This window comes from Enhydra lutris, unplaced genomic scaffold (assembly GCF_002288905.1).
Source record: "Enhydra lutris kenyoni isolate GAN:26980312 unplaced genomic scaffold, ASM228890v2 scaffoldscaffold5, whole genome shotgun sequence".
Classification (NCBI taxonomy): Eukaryota; Metazoa; Chordata; class Mammalia; order Carnivora; family Mustelidae; genus Enhydra; species Enhydra lutris.
In genome coordinates, this window is record NW_019154089.1 from 21,374,897 (window position 1) to 21,396,162 (window position 21,266).

Genomic DNA, 21,266 nt, shown 5'->3' on the forward strand with positions numbered 1-21,266 from the left:
GACAACCTGCACAAGGTACACTGGCTTGCCCCAAGTGGCCTTATAAGGTGCCAGCTAGGTACAATATCTAACTAGTTAATTCAAAATGATAGTTGGTCTGGATGGCAGGTGAGGGGGGAAGATATAAATCAGAACAATGAAACCAATTACTTGACATCATTCAGGCAGGTGGTTTACTTTTTGCCTCTTAAAATGACGGTAAAATATTGATATATGAACACCTACAGTAAATATGTAAATAGAAAGAGGGGCACCAAAATTGAAATTTAGTCAGTGAATAGTTTCAAATTTTAGTGAATTTAAATTTTAATGAATAGCTTTAAAAACCTAGCCACTCAGACTTTTTACATAATTAGGTCTTCTGAAAGATAATTCACTGGTTTGGATTTTGCTGCTCAAATATGCCCTTCCATACCATTAGCAGAGGTGCCAATGATTAGAGAAATGATTCACGTCAGGTAGTTAGAGAAAAGACAGGGGAGTCAGAGAAGAAATCTGGATAATCCCCATGCTGGAAATTCAAACCCTGGATAATCAGGACTGTACTATATATGCAATTATGATTCTGTCCAGTTAAGAGAAATTTGTAATCCATTCAGTTTCAAGCTTATAAAGTCACATTTTTCAAAAACTTGTATTTCGGCCTCCAATGGCTTAAAAAGTTCTCCTTGCTAGCTTGTCTCCAATTACAGAAATCCTTCCCAAGTACAAGGCTGCAGAAGTATATTAAACCTGTAGGATACCATGTGGCTAGCTGTTTTACAGAGCTTTACGGCACACGCAATCCCGATGCATGATGTCATACTACTGAAGCAATTCACGACAATCTGATAACACGATTTGTCCAACTCACAAATGTCCTATATATGCCGGGGAGGGAGGGAATTGTTTTTGATAGGAAGTTCAGAATAGTAAGCAAAGGGAGGTATAAGTGAATCTATATTAACTTTAAGAATCCCTCCCCCGACCCTAACACACACACAAAGATTTCATGGGTAGAAGAACTCAGGACTGCTACAGATTCAACAGATTTCGGGTCTATGCAGCAATAATGGAATTACTGCAATGACCACAGATGTGTGAGTCAGGAAAAGGTTTGGCCACAGCTGTCTGTCAGAAGAACTGAAGTCAACGGTGAAAACACAGTTCAAGTGCAAGGCTCAACTTCGATACTGCATCAAAATGTGGTTGATGCCTAGCAAATAAGAGTTAATAATAGAGTTGTAAATTTCCATTGTATTAATTTGCATCCCTCCAGTGAACATAATGGTGTGTATGTTATAGATTCGTGAGTACCGATTTTTCCAGGGTTTTCAGAACTCTTTGAAAACACACAGAAGCAAAAACAGTCAAATGAGGCAGGCTGGAGGAAACAGGGGAGGAAAAAAAAACCCACCTACATTCAAGGTACGAAACAATAATTTCTAAGCCTTTGGGATCTATTTTTTTCCCTTGCATTGTAATGCAGTCAAGTGCATGAGTGATGCCTTTTGTGTTTGATAATGTCAAGTGTGAATGTCATGGGCAGCCCCCATTTCTGATGGTATTAAAATGGTGGGAAGATAAAAAGCTTAGAGAAGTAAATGGAACAAATTAGATTAAAGTGGTTGGAGGACAAGGCAAGGCAATCATCTATAACTTGGTTCCAAGGTGATGTTGGTAACCCTGTTCATCTAAATAGTCTCTGGTTAAATCAATTTCTCAGAAAAAGGGTGGCACTCCACTTACTTAAATATGCTAATAATTATTTCCGCTCCTTCTCATTATGAAGTCTATTGCGTGCAAGAAAACATCTTAAATGTTAACATATAAACTTTCATTATACAGTTTGGGAGTCTCCACAGCTTAGTCAGTCAAATACACTACACATCTAAGAGTTCAAGGTAAGTTAGTCAAGGTTTATAGAAAGTAGCTGACAGATGGGCAATTCAGAGAGGTAATTAATTTCAACAAATACAGCATATATGTTCTCAGAGAGATGAAAACCCTTAAAGATCATAAAAATCCATCCTAAACAATGTCAGAAAACAGAAAATGAACATAACATTAATTGATTATATCCAAATAGTATGCAGAGAATATCACACCTTCTAAATTACAGGTCTCATCTCTGACAAATGGTGAAGGTTTTTCTTGTGAAAACAAATGCATAGACACAAAATCTCCGCCTAATGAGGCCATGACATCTACAGTACATACAAGAAATTGCAATAATTATAATAGGAAGGTGTTTCTCAGAGCCATTCTCCCTCCCCTTGACAGTGTTTCTCAACCTTACCACCTAGGTCTAGGCTAATGCAATAGATTAGCCCCTGGTTTCTGGCCTCTAGACAAGGGGTTCTCACTGTTTTTTCAACAACATCCCGACAAAGTAAGGCATTATCCCACTAGTAACAATAGCTCCCTCAAGGCCACAACATAATAGAAGAGCAGGTGGCCCTCGATAGGTATTACAGTGTCTGTCTGGTGGGCAGGGTTATGGCATGGACCCACTACTCCTTCCCCATTCTCTTTCCAAAGGAACCCTTCCAGAAGATTTCAGATCTCATCTTTTCAGTGGCTCTTGAATAACCTGGCCTGCCATTCAAGGCTCTCAAACATATGCCATCACCCATTCTTGCTGGTATTACATCCCACATGACCCCTCACTTTGCTCATCAAGATGATTTTGTACCTTCAGCTTTCACTCCTAATTCAAAGGCTTCCATCCTCAGGATCTCCTTAACCTGCAGTGACCTTTTCTGTTCTGTTCTGTTCTCTTAAGGAAGGTGTTAGAACTGGGTACATTTTAACCCACTAGGCAGTTCTCCAGGCATGGTTCCCATCCTTTGACCTTCCTAAGGTTCTCATAGAGAAGAAAGACATTTGTTGTTGTTGTGTGAGGTACCATTTGGCACATTTAAGTCAGGGTGTTTTGGGCATAGTCAGTGCTTGAGAGCTATAATGAAAACAGAGAATACCAAAAATGAAAAGCAAACACACCAGAAAGAGAAACTAAAATCTCCTATCAAATTGTAAAGGTTTTCTTATTTAAAGACAGAAAAAAAAAAAAAAAAACTACTATAGGTCAAGCACGAAAATGTATTGGAATCAGAGCAAAAAAAAAAAAAAAAAAAAAGGACCATTCTTACCTACTGGACTTATAGCACTAATTATAAAATAGGAGTAGTGGACACTCATGTCTTCTAAAGATAAGCTTTTTTTCTCCCAGAAAAGAGAAACGGAGGGTGTTAAATCAAAACAACCTCTGGAGTATTCTATACCTCAGGAATGAAACCTGACAAAGAAGGGCTTCAATGAAGAGGGGAAAATCCACCAGAAAAGAGCTCAGACTGGTGAAGGTAAGAAAAACCGAAAGCTCTACCACATACCTTGTACCCTTGTCCTATCTGAATGTGCTTTTGTAATATCCAAGGCCCCCATGTACTGGGGGAATAAAACATACATACACTTCTCTTTGACAATTGAAATCAGTTAATTGATCATTTCCAAAAATAAATATTCCCACAGATAGAGGTCATTGGTTGCCTGAAATTGCATCAGTTCATGTCTGGGTACTAGAATCCCAGGCTCCTCTGGGACATCTTTGTCATTTTATCAGAGTGATTACGAGCAGAGTAGTTCCAGCGTGGGTCCCCTCAGCTTGTAGTGCTGATGCTTGCTCTCTGCATTCCTATTTTCTCCATCAAGCTTTGTGGCTTTTGCTTTGGAAATCTGGCACTTAATATCCAATGTTAATTACATTTCCTAGTCTGAGGAAAATCCTATTGGGCTAATTTTTCAAAATCATATAATGAAAGAACTTCAGTGACAAACCATGTAGGTTTTCGATTGTTTTTTTACGGATAGATCTACTAAGCACTTAATATTCAGTGGGAAAACAGTCTCAGAGCAATGAAATTCTATTACTTTAGAGGTTGCATGCTTTTAATTTCTTAATATTTCATTACATGTTGGCAACTGGTGCATATTTTTATAATGCGTTTGATCATTACTCTTCTCAGAGTATTCTATTTCAGTTCTTCCTCTGACATCATATTTGCATGTTAAAGGGTTTTAGCATTCAGGGATGAAATGTTCTGAATAGTAATGTGCTGTTAACTTGATTTTTTAAAAACGGAAAACAGCAAACAGACATTATATATAGGGACTAAAGAGAACAATCCCATCATTTTAAAATCTAACTCAAGTTTTAATAGCTTTCTATAGAACATCATAAAAGGTAATGATTCAATGTAATTCATTAATTAGCAAATTATGCAAAATGCTATCAGCGGAGTTTGGGGAGAAGGATCTTTTCTGTTGGCTTTTGTAAGTCTACTGCATTTCTTTTTTTCCTGTAAAAAAAAAAAAAAAGATCTTTTCTTTGCTCTCCAGCAACATCTACTGGAAAAGCCAGAAAAATGCTATTTATATGAATCAGATAGTTTGAGTAAGGATAGTTTTGGTTACCATCTGCTTAAAAAGTGCATGCTGCACTACCACCCAGTTTTACAACCGAATTATTTCTGCCTACATTAGCTTTACTGAGCTGTCTAGGAGAAGGGCAGAAGGGCAGTGGTTCGCTGACACAGAGAGCCAAGGAGCAACTTCAAATTTATCATCTCCTCACCTTGAAGAAGTCATTTTCATAAACAAAATTAAAACACATACGTGATGCAGACAACCTATTTCTCCTGGCCCATCTTCTCAACACTTGTCACTTCTTTAGGAAACAACCATCATTATCAGTGGCAGCCTAACACTGAGGAGTTGGGTAAAGCGAAGTCAGAGAAAAGATTTTATGAGAGAAAGCGATGTCAAGACACGGACTGAATCTGAGAGGAACTACTTCGAGATTCTGCAAAGTTTCTTAAGTTGAAGAAAGAAAACTGCAGGTGATGTGATTTTAAAAACTCACTAGGCTACCACCAGCATGACTCCATCAACATGCTATCGCAGTTCCTTCTGCCTCTGTCCACATCTTTCTCTGCTCTTTTCACCATGATGGAGATATGAAGTTGCCCCACACCTGTATGAAGGGGTCTTCCGTCAGAACTTCCGCTGGCTATCTCTCCATGATGAAGTCTGATGAGACCCCACTCCCCAAAATTCAGCAGCTCCTCACGTACACTCGTAAAATTGGATTCACGTGCCGCACCCACAGAATGCCATGAGAGGGTCTGGCAAACACGAGGCGTGGCAGAGTGAGGTATGGTAGAGCAAGTCCAGTTTGGAAAGTCGGAAAAAAAAAATCTTATCATGAAATAAATATATAAAATATCCTCTCGTTCATGGTTGTTGGACTCAACGGTGCCAGACAGTACAGCAGCTCTTTCCAGGACCAAACCTTGTGGAGGCATTAAAGTCACCTTTCTATATCTCATTCCAGAGAAGCATTCTTTCAACAGAATTTTTTACTTTTAATATTCAGATTTTTCCATCCCCCCAAAATTACCTAAAAATTACTTCCAACATTTTAGGTAACATCCTAGGTAACAAACCTGGATACAATCTGGATTTCTGTTATCCTTAAATAAAAACTCTGGTTAATTAGTTAGGGTTTTTTTTCTTTTTTTCTTTTTTTCTTTTCTTTGTGTTTTTTTTGTTTGTTTTTTTTGTTTTTTTTGTTGTTGTTGTTTTTTGTTTTGCATCCCCAAATCTCAGTTCATTCATGCCAGAAATATATTTTAGCAGCAGAGGCAATGAACACAAAACCAACGAAGACCGAGGTTAAAAACAAATTATCAAAACCTTAAAACAACAGCAACAGCAATAAAAATCAGGCACCGGGAGACTACAGTATATTGCATTTTGTGTTTGTTCAATGTTAAAATAGATGTGAGCCTTTTAAGCTTCATCCCAAAGCTCTTTAAAGGAGAAATGCCATCAAATATAATCCACAACTCTCATTCATAGCGTACAAAAGGGACAGCTTCCTAAAAGCCACCTACGGCGAACATCCACATGTATTCTATATTTAGGGTCCTAATGCAAAGTTCCAACTTGAGCCTGATAATTAGCCCCCTTCATTATTGAGCTGCTCAAAAGCCAGGAAGGCTTACCAAACAGCACCTCCAGAGTTAACTCCCTTCTCAAACTGTCGTAATTCAGTTATCCTAATTATTTACTGGATCCTTTTCTAAAACATGCCCTAACCTGATGTTTTAACTTCATATTTCATTTGGGACAACATTCAATCTCCGTTTATGAAACATCCACCTGATACCGGTTACGGACCTCTAGCTTCACTGACAAGATCCACACCAAACACACCCCAGCAACTAGACTTAAATAAACTCTACCCTTGCTTAAACCTCTAGTGAAAAATTATTATAACACATCAGAAGTTCAGTTAGAAGAAAAATTTCAAATGCCAGCTCTCTCCCAGGCTTTAAGTCCCAGAGTTCAAAAACAGGATCGATTGGATTATTATTTTTCTCCGTTAGCTGTTTAGAATTTAACATAATGCAAAGTGCTATTCGGATCAAAATCATCTTTCTCATCTCTCTCCTTAAATAAAACGGAGGAGAAATCATTCAGTATAAATGCATTTACTATACAAATCTATTTTTCAATTGAATTTGCTGCATGCTCTAATTCATCAAAATTAATACAGGTACTTTCTATGTTAAACAAAAGGAAGCCGACTGAAAAATCGGCTTCTGCTGCGGATGCCTGTCTCAATTACAAAACGGTGAAAACAGAGATTTAACTAAGCCACTCGGTCAAACCCTCCGATGGGCGCTCTTACCTGTCTCAGCTGAAGGCTTCCTTCCCTTGTTAGCAGCGTGCAACATCTCTAGCTCGCCCCAATCCTCACCACCGGTCTCCAATTACACCGCTAAATCCACCCCCCTGCCTTTTTTTTTTTTTTTCCTTCTCTCTCTCTCTCTCTCCCTTTTCTTTCTTTCTTTCTTTTTTTAGTTTTCCCTAGAAGAAAATGCTTATTGAAAGTGATTAGTTTTTGTTGTCCCTTTTAAGTCCCTCCTGCGGGAAGGAACAGGGGAGCAATGTGACGCCACCTTTTAATCTTTTGTAAGAGTGAAAAGGCAGAAAAGGAACGCTCGATCAAACTGAGCTGCACACATGACTAAAACTCGCAGGAGAGGCTGCCGCTGCCTGGCGAAAGCACCGCTAGGCTTGAGTGTAAGAACAGAGAAGAGGAGAGAGTCAATGGAATGTGACAACGTATGTGCATCAAAGGCAGGAGGAGAGAGAGAACAATGAGCGAGGGAAAAGACAGTGAGGAGAGAGGGAAAGAAGGGAGAGAGAGGGAGAGAAGGAGAGAGAGACACACAGAGAGAGAGACAGACAGAGGGGGGAGAGAGAGGGGAGAACACGGAGAAAAGATAGAGCGGGTTTCAGGCAAAGGATTCTGAGAATAAAGCCACAGTGCAGTGTCTGGCATCTTCTGTTTTTATCTCGGCGAGCATGATACACTGCCTCTCTCATTTAGAAACACATTCGTGTATCTTCCAGGTTTGAAAACTGAGATAATCACAATGTGTCTCTGGTTTTGTCTGATTGGCATTTAACTGTGCGGTGTACCTGTGATTTTTTAGGATGCATTTATGTGCAATTTATTTCGCATATTTATTTATGTAGGCAAAAATGAAAGCTGCTAATTTCTATGGCAATTTGCAACATAGTTTTACTGGCAGATGGAACTCTACTTATCATAACTGCTGACAAACTGCCATGGGTAAACAAAAGAAGAAACAAATGCTTCGTCTTGATAATTGTCTTTAAGAGAAGAAGCCCACACCAAAATATTAGTACTTGCAAAACCTCTGTTTCCTGGTTAAAGTTTGAAAGGCGGTTTCTCTCTATTAGTTTTTATTAATAAGGGCAAAATAAAAGGGAGGACAAGATGTATGAAGGAAAAGGTGGGGGAAAAGAGGCTATTAGGAAAGTGAAAACCTAAATTCTTTCTGGTTTCCCTCCAAATGTGACAACAGGCTTGCCTTCTTGAGTCCTGGAACAGAGTTTTTGAGTCACTATTTCCATAGACTTTTACCGCATCCTTCTGCCTTCCTGTACCATTTTAAAGTAGGTTCCATTTTAAAAATAAAGTCGAAAAATGATTTCCTAAATCAAATTGTTTCAAATGGTGTTTTACCAGCTTTGTTCCATTTCTACTCATCTTCTGCCACATGGGGGCTAGGATTACACAGTTAAATTCCCTAAGTGACCTCTCTTCTAAGGATGTACATTACCGATTCCAAGGTCAAGTGTTTGGTATAAGTTAAGTTATTGGTGAAAATAATTGCTTGCTTTCCATGGTAACCTGAACTAACGTGGTAGTAATCCAGCAGGAAGAGGAGACACCCAAGCTTTCGACTGACCATATTTTTGAAATTAAGCAATTCTAATAATGGAAAATAAGTCCCATGTGTCCTACTTACAGCAGTTATTCTTCTGGAAAAAATAAAAGTAAAAACTCAGTCATTTCGCTTCAACCATTGCGCATCCCACCAGTATATCCATGGACCCTAGGCTTCTCTGTTGTGGAGATCCCGTGTCAGTCGCCAGATACAGAGCGAGAACCAACCGGTCCAGGAAAAAGACCTTCTCCGCCCTGGTCACAGCTTTCTATCTCAAGAGGGACTGCTTGCTCATATTAAACTCGAAGTGTTATAATTTTTGTGGTGTGCCAATTGGAGGATATGTTTTCAGCTTGGACCCAAATAAAGAAGTTAACAGTCCCCCACCCTCCCTCCTTGCACTGTGATCAAGAGGAAGCCCTCCTTATCATTAAGGCAGAGCGGAGAATGGAGAACACACAGTGGCTGAACAGAAGGCAGCTGGCCAGAGAACAGAGAATGCTCAGATGTAGAAGAGAAAGGAAGCTGCAGGGCCAGTGAGGAACGAGGGAAGTGTGCCCTGATAAATCCGAAATTCTCTGCAGACATTTCACAGAGTGTATTGGAAGCAGCCTCCTTTAAATGACATTATTGATACAGGTTCTATAGTTAAAATTAACTTTATACAAGGGAGTAAGTAGACTGAGAATTTTCTGCCAATAAAAATAAAGACTCTCTTACAAGAATACAACTGTTTCAGGGCAATAAAAGCAGGGAGGGGCCTGGGGCTTATTGACCAGGATCAGCGAGACATTAGTCGAGGAAACATAAAAACAAATCAAGGTGATAAAAAGATTTTTTAAAAAAGCTATAAATGGCTTTCAGTGTTGTTGCTTATTTTTACCACTTCCTAGTGAGGAGGTAGGTACCCTGAGTGGACATCACTCGTAGTTTGATATACGTGATTTATTCTTAAGATCTCTTCTGTGAAGGGGGCTATGCAGGGCGCCAAAGGTGGCCCCAATCATGTAGCATTTCTTAATGGAATGTGACTTTTTACAAGACATTTCTCTGTGGGACAGCTTTATGTTCATGTGTTTATATTGTGGAGTATACGGTGGTTGAGGGCTGTTTTGGGAACCAGGCTGCCTGGGATTGAATCCCAGCTCTACCACCACCTTGCTGTGTGACCTTGACCAAGTTACTTTGCTTTTCTGTGGCTCTTTTATCTTCAAGTGGGTGTCGTGATGACACCTGCCTCCCAGGGCTGTCATTAGGAAAAAATAATGCATGTGCTGTTGTGAGTTCTGTTCCTAGCACACAGCGAGCACTTCATAAATATTACCCCCTATTATGAAATCCTCCCAAGAGATTTTTTTTTTTTTAATAGCTAAGATAGACAATAGCCGACTCACAAAGACTTCCTCCCACTCCCACTCCTTGTAAATTCTAGTTATTCAAACTGTTTTCTGGGTCCTCCTGCTTGGATAATACCCTTAACCCTCAACAAGTTGGACAAGGAAACTCATGACCCCGCTTCTCAAAGCAAGCGGTAGTTCTTCCATTTCCTCACCTGTGTGAGGAGCGTAAGTCTTACAGTCACCCAGAGAGCTTTCTTTCCATTCTTTCTCATCATTCAATTATCAGTAACTATCAAATACCACCCACCCAACCCATCTCTTAAAGTTATTATTTCCTTTCTACACTTGTAGGATATTTTCAGTCTGGGCACTTTGGCCTGGACTGTAGCAATCACCTTTTAATGCAGCACTTCCCCAGGCTTTCCTATCCTGAGACACATGGAGGCCGATGAAACGCAGCACTCACTCTCCTCTGGGGACACTCCTAGGGTCCTGCCAAAGACCAAACTAAATTGTGACACCTGAGCCTTTCCTTCTTGCAAGAAAGCACTTGGAATTTAAGTGAAGGAGGGCCACGTTATTCTAGGAATGACCTTGAATCTGCTCTAATGGATAAAACAGCTCATCTTCGGCAAACCAATACTTGACTATTAGTACTTTGTTAGTCGTGACACTTCTCCCAACTGTCATGACCCTGCTATTGAAAATGACCATTTTGAGAGGTTTTCTTTTCTTCTCCAGTTTATCCTTTGCAAGTCGGAATAACCTTCTCAAAATGCCACTCTGACTGACATCCATTCCCAATAGTTATTGATTGGGCAATTGAAAGTCTGTTTTATTTCATTATCTTAGGCATCAGCTTAAAACCCATCAAAGGTTAAAAAAATGATAGGGAAAGCCATTACCATCTGAAGAAACAAAGAGCATGCGGCAAAACCTGCAGGGAAACAACCATAGAGGTGGAGCAGGCTGATAATACAACGACTGTGTTACTTTCCTGGACATTGTAATATTTGTAATTATGGGCCTTTTCGGATTTGTAATTTGTGACTTCTCTCATTCTAAATGAATATTAGTATTTACAAGAAAAAAAATCACCCAAGGTTCACAATTCTTTAGAGAATGAAGCGCAGACTTTCCCCCTCATGTTCAGTCACTTCTGCATTTGACACCAACCCCTCCACGTCCTCCCCGGGAAGCTGGGGGCTCCTCTAGCTGGATCGCACCGGCCCTCCCAGAGTCTCAGGCCCATTCCTTGCTCTTTTTAGAGTCGTCCCTTCTCCTTCATCAGAACACATTTAACTCTTTATCCATCTCTTTACCCACGCTCAGGACAAATTACGTGTCAGCCCCAAAGACTGTCTTGGCCTACTGAAGTTTACAGCAGTGAAATTGCTTTAATCAAAGTAGCTACTCGAATGCTCCAGGAAAGATGGTATGGGCAAGTAGAAGCTCTGCTTTAGAGTTGTTCCTAAGGCTAACTCCTGACCCTGAAAATTTGCTTCCTAGTTGTGGGGCATCAATGATATCCCTTCCCTTGTTCGCTCTCACTCTTCTCATCTGAAAAACACTGCGATGACTTAACTTAATTAGCTATAAATGTAAAGCAATTAGCACAATAGCTAGTATACAGCCAGCACCTACACAATAAAGAATATTTTGTAATAATAAAAAAGAGTATTTAGGAATAACATAAATGCTTATTAAACGACCAAGATTTATTCATTGCCTCTAATTTCTAAATGTCATGACAACACACCAAATGGCTGCTATTAGAACCATTTTGGGGAAGAAGAAATTGAGGTTTAGCAGAATTAATTTAGCCAATGTCACACAAGGAACAAATGGCAGAGCCAGGATATAAACCCTAGTCTTTCAACCTCCTAGCTACTTTTATCCACATGATCATTTACAACTTAGCCTATATTGTATCTGGTTTATTACCTGGGTTTTCAGGTTTATGCCCTTTTTTCCAATTACATTACAGACTAAAAGAAAGCAATATTCATGTTTAAAGCATCTCCGGATCTTTAGTATCTCCCATAAGTCTTTAAACAAAGTAGCTTGCCTACGCGGTACATGTTTGTTGACTGCTTGATCATCGGTGCTCATGGGAATTAAAGTTTTTAACCATATTTAAATTCAGTGACTCTGGGGGCGCCTGGGTGGCTCAGTGGTTAAAGCCTCTGCCTTCGGCTCAGGTCATGATCTCAGGGTCCTGGGATCGAGTCCCGCATCAGGCTCTCTGCTCAGCGGGGAGCCTGCCTCCTCCTCCTGTCTCTCTCTGCCTGCCTCTCTGCCTACTTGTGATCTGTCTGTCAAATTAAAAAAAAAAAAAAAAAAAACTTTACATTCAGTGACTCTGTTGTTTGAGGAAATGGTATCATCATCCTTTCTATGAAAAAATTCATAATTATACAAAATAATATAAAAGGTAAACATTACATATGAATGAGGCATGCAGATAGAAATGAACGACGTTTTACACACACACACACACACACACACACACATACACACACACATACACACACACGAAATCTATAAGAAAGTGATACTCATCAATTTGATTTGATTCCTCATCCTTGACATTTCTAGTCTGAAGATAGGCCCCTCAGGCCACCCATTCCATGCATGGAAAAGTATAGGTTATTAGCTGAAAGTCATCTATTTAAGGTTACACAGAAAAGCAGAAATAACCACTCACATAACCACGCTGTTCAGTCATCTTTAATTCTTTCTTTTTAAATAAATGAAATAATTATATTCTCATTTATTTTCCTTCTAGCTAACTCTACACAATGCTAAAGCACCTGAAATAATATAAAATATTCAGCCAACCAATATCATGTTTTTTGACGTACATGGTGATAAACAATGTCATTGAATATTTAACAAGTTGAATGTGTTTATTAATATAAATATATACACATATATTTATATATAAAAGATATACACATGAATTCATGTATATACACACAAATACACATATGTGCGCACATACATATTTTTGGTCTCTGCCTGTCTGTGCACAAGTGAAAAGCAAGAGAACTAAGAAGAGAAGTGCCCTGTGTGCCCCAAACGGGATAATCAATGGTATCAAATTCTCATTGTCTTATACCAGTCTTTTGATATTCACATAAACTTTATGAAGTCAGATATGTTGTTGTTCACTGCTATATTCCTAGTATCCAGAGCAGTGCCTAGCATATAGTGGGTGCTCAATAGATATATATTTGATAATGAATGAGTGAATAGTCATACTTCAATTTTGCCTACATCCACCTATTTCCAGTGACTTAAAAAAAATCCTACGCAACTGGTTTATATACATCCACATATATTTTATATTTTGTTACGTCCATCTGTTATTTCTTATGAAATTTGTTTTGTTAAATGTATGCTGCCCTTTCTTCAATATAAAAATTCCTCATCCTCGAAGAATCCTTTCTAAATTATATTAGTTCATGGTAAATGCTCTTTCTTGAATTTCAAAGAACCCATTGCCTGGAACATTTTATTACATATAATTTTCCAAATTAATCTCATCCTGCCTTTGGATATCTCATACTGTTGGTGAACTGTTATTCTTCTAATATCTGCAGGTCACTCTTATTTCCTCACATCAATTTTAAGTTTCCTGAAGGTCGTAGGAAACGTCTTTACTTTTTAAGAAGAAATATAACACATATTGCTATTTCTTTGGCTACAATCTTGTACATAGGGTATGCGTGTGTGTGTGTGTGTGTGTGTGTGTGTGTGTGTTTATTTGGTGTTTGCACTGAACATATTGATAGGTATAAAATTCTAACATTCAGAAATTATGTGAAAGGGCTTGTAACACAGTCTCTGGCCTTTAGAAAACTGTTGTTAGAATACCGCTAGACTAGTGGCAAAGATGCATAGAAATTTTCTGTAGCTTTTTCACTCCTTAGATAGTACGAGGGCTATTCATTATTTACTTGAGCAAATGTTCAGAGTCAACCAGTGTTTAAATTAGTGTCAAAATTAACTAATTCCAACGAACTGAGATCCTTACAGTAGGAAGAATTAGCAACTGTCCCCTCGAAGGATATCATTTTTCCTCAATCATTTACACATTAGTTTGAAGTCAACTTGTGTTTGACCCACCAACAACTAATCCTTAGACAGAAGGTTTCTCAACGCCATTGGGTCTCACCTGTCAAGTCATTCCAACCCCAATTATACACTTATCTATTCTGGGAAGTTTGTTCTTCCTTAGGGGGTTATGATGGGAAAGAACACTGGGGAAGACCCTTAACCCTCATAAGCCTTACTCCTTGGACAAATGGAACTTCCTTAGGGAAGATTTTTCACCCTCATAGTGCTTTTATCTGTGGTTGGTAGAGACTCAAGATACTGGAATTGTCCATAAATTACTGTTTTTCAAAAAGAAAAAAAAAAACCTCCAAAAAAAAAAAAAAGGCATAATCCCTAACGTTTCAAAAAAGCCCTTAATGTATCCTTCTAACTTGTAAAGAAGAGATAATTCAGGTTCATCTTCATGTCTGTTTTCAAAATTGCAGTGAGTATATAATATGATTAAAGGATGGTGATATAGTTTTCTGAAATCAGTTTATCGAATATTATAATTATATCAGATCTTATTTAGCCAATTAAAACAAATTATTTTGCTTATAAAATTGCTTACATTAATTACCATTGTTCTGGCATTTTGGTTTTTGTCTGCTGAACAGAAATCATCTCGTCTGTGTTCCATTTCTGTTTTGTGTAGTGATCTGAACGCCACACCCCGCTTAAGTGAAAACCAAAGTAGCAGCCACCTAATCATAAAGCAAAAATGGCAAGCAAGTCAAGAGGGAACCTCAAATCTCTGCTTCCCATGGTGGACTGAATAGAGTTGGCCTCAATGAAACTCTAAGTAAGAATTCGCGTTCTTCTCCGTTGAGTTGAATACAGGCTTTGGTGGACTATTTGGTTCTTGTTACTGATGTTTTTCAATACGGAACATTTGAAGGCATCCAACCAGAAGTTGCACAATGATCACAGCCTTGAACGTATTCATCAGAAAAACACGTTCCCTGTTACAGGCTTGATTTTTACAGTACCCAGTGTACTGCACTGTTTGCCAGGTTCTCCAATACTCTTACCCATGACAATCACAAAAGCAATTCACTACCTTACTTATCAGATAGTTCTGTTTTACAATAATCTGGTTGCTGTTTGTAAAATCCAGGATAAAACAGTGCAATTTCTGATGCTGAATATCTGAAAAGCTCTGGAAGCTGCGAGGAAGAGATATGCACTAAAATATGTAATGCGATGGAATTACAACAAACAGACATTCTGGAGGGTGTACACTCAAGTGCATCTTGGAGTGCGTGACATCTAATGGTGCTACTTCCAAGATTTACAAGAAAATTCTGCATTAGAACTGCCCCCATCCACTCACGGCCTTTCTTAGCTCCATATTTAACTCTTTCGTGAAAAAAAAAAAAAAAAAGTAGAACCCTCCGAAAGAATGATCAATCAAAAAGACAATTGCCATTGAATAACAATTTCCAGAATAAAATGAAAGTAGGGAATCTCAATTAAATAATTTATTTTATGTGCTGGTTCCTAAAGCTCTAGATGCACTCTGAAAGCAACAGCATCTTTCTGATGAGAATTTAACTAACACAAAAAAGTGTTGATTTTAACAGCTGACAAATCCCCTATAATAAGGGGCTTAAAAAAAACCAACACAAACAAACAAATCACTTTTCCAGTGATTAGGCTATGCAGATGTCAAAGAACAGTGTGTCATATACTCCCTGGAAGGACACAGATGACAGTTAAATCTTTTTAGGTGGAGTTTTCATGACTGTGTATTAGTGTGAGAGAGAAACGGTAGTAACATGCACCACTGAGAGGCAGTGTTATGCAATGAAAAAGTACGTATTTCAATCCCAGACCTGCCACCATCTCAGTACGTGACCTTGGCCAAATCATTTAACTACTCTCTGCCTCCACTTCTCCATCCACTAAATGGGACTAGTATCTCCCAGTTGCTGATAATAAGACTCATTAAAAATTTAGCATATTCATAAAGACAGAGGATTCCGCATATTTTCCTTATGCAGCCAGATTCTGCTAAAGCTAAATCGAGTCCAAGGGGATAAGGAATCGTAATCTGGAAGTGGAATGCTTCTCTGGAGGCTGCTGGGGCGCCAACTAATAGACTGAGGCCACAAACCCCTCACTGCTCCCGCGTGTCCTGGAAGAATTAATGCAGTTCACCTCTGTGACTGAGAGCGCAATACCATGCCCTCGGACAATGCTCAATAAATATGAGTTGATGACGATATTGACAGGGCGCTGTGTACAGTCATAGCACCAAGTGAATTACAAAGTTTAAAATTGTTCAGAAAACTCATTGGATAATTATTAGCAATAAAAAAAACCCTATCCCTGACCTTATTTACCTTATTGTGATATCATCTCATGCATAATAAGAATATCACCAATCCCTGGAACCTAATAGCCTTAACATAGTGACTTAGGGAGAATAAAAATCTGGTCATCCCTCAGACCAGAATCAAAATCTGAAAACCTCCAGTGTTATCCCTCTGGCGCTCTCCATGGCAATTTCTTTCCTGGATTATTGTAGAGCTTCCCAGAACTCTGTGATTTCCACTTTTGGCCTCCGGGGCTAATCAACTACACTACCTTTTATGTGTCTGTAGCCTTCTGTAGCGCTCCCACACTGACTCTGGTAGTGCCCTTGAGACTGGATTTGGCCAATGGGACAGAAGCAAATGCCATACAAGTAAAGGCATGATATGCACTTGTGAATTGGGGCTTGCCTTGTTGGAAGGATGCCACCTCCATAAAAGAAAGCCTTGTCTGGCCTCCTAGAGGATGAAAGACCACACGGAGAGAGAGACCCAACCATTTCCTCAAGTCCAGCCCCCACATGAATGAGCAGGGGGATGTAACCATGTGAGTGAAGTCAGGCAAGTCTGGCCAAAGAGCTGTCCAACTCCAGAATGGAGAGAGAATACTCTTGTTTCAAGCCACCAAGCTTTGGTATAATTTGTTATCTAGTAGTAACAGATAACAAATTACATAATGGCCTTTTACTGATTATTCTCAGTTCTACAGTCAGAGTGATTCTTTTTGTACTGTAAGTCAGAGAGATTACTTAATTCCTCCGCTCAAAACCCTCTAGGATCTCCTTCTCTCACCCAGAGGGAAAGTGAGTCTTTTCCAGTGCTGGAAAGATTTGACATGCTTTGTCCTGCCCACAGTTTACAAGATCTCAAATCCTAATAATTTCTCCCTCATTCTCTTCCCACCAGCTATGGCACGCCTCTGCCTAGAATGTTCCTCCTTGTGAACATGGATTACTCTCTCACCTAACTTGACTGTTTCCCACAACATCATTTTTTTTTTTTTAAGTGATGCCTAATCTGATCATCCTATTTAAAACCACAAACCACGTCACTCCATTCCCCCAAGATCCTCCTTCCCCCTTCCCCTTACCGTTCTTTCTTTTATCCACTTAACACCAACAAATCACTATAGAGTTTGCTTATTTTGGTTGTCATCTGACCCTTGGAATATAAGCTCCAAGAGGCCAAGGAGTTGTCTCTGGTTCACTGTTGGATTTGCACCACCTAAGACCATGCCTGGTCCATGGGATAGATCAATAACTATTCGCTAAATTATAAAATAATCCTGCCAGGTTTAGGTGCCCAGAGCTACAGATTGGTTTCTATGTTTTGTGTTTTTTTTTTTTTAAGATTTTATTTATTTATCAGAGAGAGAGAGGGAGAGAGAGCGAGCACAGGCAGACAGAATGGCAGGCAGAGGCAGAGGGAGAAGCAGGCTCCCTGCCAAGCAAGGAGCCCGATGTGGGACTCGATCCCAGGATGCTGGGATCATGACCTGAGCCGAAGGCAGCTGCTTAACCAACTGAGCCACCCAGGCGTCCCGGTTTCTATGTTTAATGATGATACTGAGAGTGGGTAGAATCCTTAAGTGAACACAGCTGATGCAATTTGCAAAGATTTATGGAACATCACTTGACAGAGCACAGAAGTAGCCTGTGGTCAAGGGAAAGAGAAGGTCAAGAAGGTTCTTTGGGAAGTATTTTATCCGGGAGTTTCTTCAGCAGGTACCTGAGGCCTTCAATGAAAAGCAAAGAGAGGTGACTCTGCATCAGAATAGCCACCCAGGAAAGGCTCAGGAGGAACCCAAGGGAAGGAAAGCAGACTCTCCCAGCCTGCTTGAATCAAAAAAGCAAGGGGTACAAGGGGAAAGATGCATCCGAAGGGTAAATCTGGTCTTTTTTTGGAAGCCAAAGTTTGTGTCGTGCTTGTACCTTTCTCAGGAAAAGCCTAAAACTAAAGAGAAACACATCTGAGGCTTTGTCTTTTCATGTCGGTGTCAGGGTAGAGAATGCCCCCCGCGGAACACTGTTATGGACCCGGGCACGTGATGGGACGCACTGGCGTCGATACCCTGTAAACACGTATATTACAAGACTTGCCACCGTTTTCTTAAGAAGCTAGCACCTGATCTGACTGATTCCAAAGTGGCCCAAGCACCAGTCACAGGCTTCCCTTTAAATCCTTGACTTTGCGTAAAAGTCCATCTTACAAAGGCTCAGCCTGGGCTGCCAGCGCGGCCTCCAGCTTGCAGCACAGGTGTGCGGCCAATAATTTACCTTAGTTAGTGCAGAGCAGACATGACCCGGGATGACTTCACTTCACCTCACTGACTCAATCTTTGTGCAAATCTCATCCGAAACCATCCATTTTCCTCCTTGCCCACACCTCATTTTCCCTGTTGCTCTGCAATTATTTATTATCTGGCTCAGTAATTGTATTGTTTATAGCAGCCATACAAACTCTATTGTTAGGGGGGGAAAAATGCCTCCTTGCCCAACTAGATTCTCTTGTGTGGGGAATAAAGGATGTCGGTCTCTTAGAGCTCTTAATATACAGCTCTCTATGTTCAATTTTCCTAAAAATGAAAATTGCCAAAAAGCAAAGTATGCAGGAGATGTATGGTTGGATGCTACAGCAGCTTTGCGTTCCTGCTGATGGATGGTGCCCCCGAATGTCTGGGAGCGCTCACTAGCTCGCTACCACAGCTCCCGCTTTCAGAGAGGCTGGCAAATCCAGCCCTTTGGATAGCCAGTGCCCCACCCCCACCCACTGTCTCTGTAACTGCTTCAGTTAGTCATTCATGGCCTTTTCCAAAACCAAAACACCAACAGGCAGAGTGATCCCACAGCCCCGGAGGATGAGGAAGCTGACAGTAGTGCTGGGACTCAGTATCATTCATTTATTTATTTATTTATTTATTCATTCATTCATTCATTCATTCATTGGGTGGTTCTCATGTCTATATTCCAGCATTTGATCCCACTTGACGTAAAATATTTACTTCCTGATTTGTGGTGGGGGAAATGTCATTTAGAAAAAAATCCCTTTCACTTAATTACGAAAGATGTAAATGTGGTCTCACTTGTGGGGAAAAAAAGTTACTCTTAACAATGAGGTGTAAATTGGTGTCTGCTTAATCTGTTCACGGTAGGAATAAAGCCTCACGCTCTCCTCCTTGCCCTTATTTTTGAAGTAGTACCTGGGAAATTAATATTTTCTCTTGCAGCATCTCTGATTTCTTCAGGAACCGAGAGAGAGGAGTTTCATACTTGATCCTTCTATCGACTGTGGGAACAGTTCCTTTGTTCTGTTTCCAGCCTCTCATTTGAACTGTGGGGCCACAACCACATTGCCTGACCTCAGTCACAGGCAGCAAGAGTCCAGCCTTCTTTGGCCTCTTTCCTCTCCCCAATGACTGTGGCCTCCTGCATGTCCCGAAATGGAGTCAAATTAATAGGGAAAGTAGTGTTATTTCTACAATGACCTTGTGCTCCCTGGGAAATTACAGGCACTATTCTTTCACTTAGGATGTTTTACATTTCAAAGAACTTAGCTCCCTTTGATATTAAAGAATGGAATGTACGGTGTAATTGTTATTGTTTTCTGACCTTTGATAGGTTGATCAGACCTGCATCGGGTTTTCCAGAATGTGGTTTTGTTCCAAAGGAAAGGACTGGGTTCCTCGTCAAGGAATTCTGACAAGGGGGACCGACATTAATTGGTTGAGAGAATAAATGTACTGAGGTACGTAAATCCTTAAGAAAAATGGCTAATTTGATTACCTCAGTCCCTGTGTGGGTAAGAGAGGGTTTCTCAGCACTGGTGCTATTGACATTTGGGGCCCTATCACACTTCATTCGGGAGGGCTGCCTTGTGTAGGATATCCTACAGAATATCCCTGGCCACCGTCCTGGCCTTCTGCCCTTCATGGGAATCTAATGTCTCCAGATACTGCTGCAGAGCCTCTGGAGCGCAAAATGAACCCTATTCGAGAACTGTAAGGTTAACTTAAAAAGTCTTGGTGGTGGGGAGTCATTTTGGGATTCTGAAATGTATGGAACTGACTGGCTTAAATGATAATTAATATAATAGTAGCTAACAGGTATTGAGAACTCACTAGGAACTAATTAGCACAATGCTAATTGCTTTATATGTTTGATCTAATTTGATCCTTAAAACAAACCTATGAGGTAGTTGTTATGAGCTGCATTTTACAGTTAAGGGAACTGAGGCTTAGAGGAGTTAAATAATTTGTCCAAGACTCCCAAGCAGGAAAGGGGGACAGTTAAATATGCACAAAGCCACAGATCCATGCGCCCCCCTCTGTTCTCTTTCTGGCTTGCCTACTCTCCCTGTGGTCATAATCTAAGTATCTAAATTAAATTTAGGAGTTGATTAAGCACCACTATGTTCAGGAAATTCACCTACCAGCTAAAAAGGTCTAAAAACCTAAGACAATGCTTGCCCTCAGATAAAGTATGCAAAATAGAAAGTATAATACAGAAATAAATAAGGGAAATATGTGGTAAGAGCCACCAGAAAGAGAGCAGAGGTCAGAGTGCTTGGGTCAGTGCTTCTCAGACCTGAGTGTACATAGGAATCATAGACATAGGTCTTATTAAAATGCAGGTTCAGAGCCGGTGTGGACCGGGGCCTGGGATTCTTATTTCTAACCAGCTCCTGGGTGATGCGGCGGCCAGTCTGAGGACCTCGCTTTGAGCAGGGAGTCTCTATTGTGCTAGGAAAATGTAGCTTCGATGCTTTTGAGAAGTGAGGCCCAACAGTATGTATGTGATGTGCCAAGAAATCATCCCCACAGAGTGGAAGGGGTGGGAGGAGGCGGTGGGGATTGCCTTGGCCGTGACAGCCACCCTTGTCTCTCAGCACTTCACTTGGAACATGGACGGTATGCCTACTCATGTTGACTGCCCACATATCAGCTAAACATCTGCCGTTTTAAAGGACAAATATTAATTTGAAGCACGAAAACACCTACCCATTGAACATAAGTTCTTTCTGCAAACAGATTACATTCTTATGATCGAATTTTTACTTTCAGAAGAGAATACTTCTCTCTTTAACCTACTAGGCTGTCGGCTACATAAAATATATCATTCCCCCTCCAGACTCTGTGACATGATTGACTATTGAACTGCAACTGGCCAAGAACTTATGCAACAAGAAAAAAAAAAAAAAAAAAAAAA

The 21,266-nt window shown here is 40.1% G+C and overlaps 1 protein-coding gene across 1 annotated transcript in view; it reads right to left on the bottom strand.

Annotated features, from left to right (window-relative positions):
• Positions 1–21,266, bottom strand: part of LOC111140927 (teneurin transmembrane protein 2) — a 934,316-nt gene that overhangs the window by 650,499 nt on the left and 262,551 nt on the right. The window lies entirely within an intron of this gene.